The sequence below is a fragment of the Emiliania huxleyi genome, assembly GCF_000372725.1.
Source record: "Emiliania huxleyi CCMP1516 unplaced genomic scaffold EMIHUscaffold_426, whole genome shotgun sequence".
Classification (NCBI taxonomy): Eukaryota; Haptophyta; order Isochrysidales; family Noelaerhabdaceae; genus Emiliania; species Emiliania huxleyi.
Window position 1 is genome coordinate 48,151 of NW_005198785.1, and position 1,064 is coordinate 49,214.

Below are 1,064 nucleotides of genomic sequence, written 5' to 3' on the forward strand. Positions count from 1 at the left end.
GGCATCACCGGGGGCCTCTACATCTACTGAGTTAAGTATCCTCCAGGCATCCTCCACCGAGGTACTGCGAGGCGTTGGTGAGCCATTTCCGGTCTCCGCAGTCCCACGACCGACCGTCGCGAGTCCGCGCGCTTAGAAGCGGATACTCCCCTGTATCAGAGATTTTGGGGGGAGATCTGGGGGAGATATGGGGAGATATGGGGGAGATAGGGCGAGATGTAGGGGAGAGAGTAGACCTGGATCTGGTCCTCGAGGCCGCCACATCTCGCCCATATCTCGCCCACATCTCCCCCACATCTCCCCACATCTCGCCCGCATCTCCCCCCAGCTCGCCTGGATCTGGTCCTCGAGGCCGCCGACGTCGTTAAACTGCTCCGTCGGCTTCTCGTCCACCTCCATCGCCTAGACGAGATATGGGGGAGATGTGGGCGAGATGTGGGGAGATGTGGGGGAGATATGGGGAGATGTGGGCGAGATGTGGGCGAGAGGTGGGCGAGATGTGGGGGAGATGTGGGCGAGATGTGGGGGAAATGTGGGCGAGATGTGGGGGAGATGCGGTCCGTCGCCTTGACGCGCGAGTCAAACTCGGCCGGCAGCGCCTAGAGATGCGGAGACGTGAGGAAATATGGGGGAGATATGGGCGGGCAGCGCCTAGAGATGCGGAGACGTGGGGAGAAATGGGGGAGATATGGGGGAGATATGGACATGAGGCAACCGCCAGGAGATGCGGAGTTATGCTGAGGAGATAGAGGGGAGAGATAGGGGAGATAGGGGGGAGATATGGGGGAGGGGGAGGTATATAGCCTCGAGGATGAGGTACGAGTCCTTATTGACTCCCCAGATCTCCCCCAGATCTCCCCCAGATCTCCCCCAGATCTCCCCAGATCTCCCCCAGATCTCCCCCAGATCTCCCCCAGATCTCCCCCAGATCTCGCGCGTACCTCGAGGCCCCAGATCTCCCCCAGATTTCCCCCAGATGCCCCCAGATCTCCCCCAGATCTCCCCCTGATCTCGCAACGGGTCTCCCCCAGATCTTCCCCCAGATCTCGCCCAGATCTCGCGCG

The 1,064-nt window shown here is 61.3% G+C and overlaps 1 protein-coding gene across 1 annotated transcript in view; it reads right to left on the bottom strand.

Annotated features, from left to right (window-relative positions):
• The window catches only part of EMIHUDRAFT_470356 (hypothetical protein), a gene marked incomplete at its 3' end in the record, with an annotated part of 5,230 nt that overhangs the window by 2,947 nt on the left and 1,219 nt on the right, over positions 1 to 1,064 (bottom strand). The gene's annotated exons all lie outside the window — the stretch shown is intronic.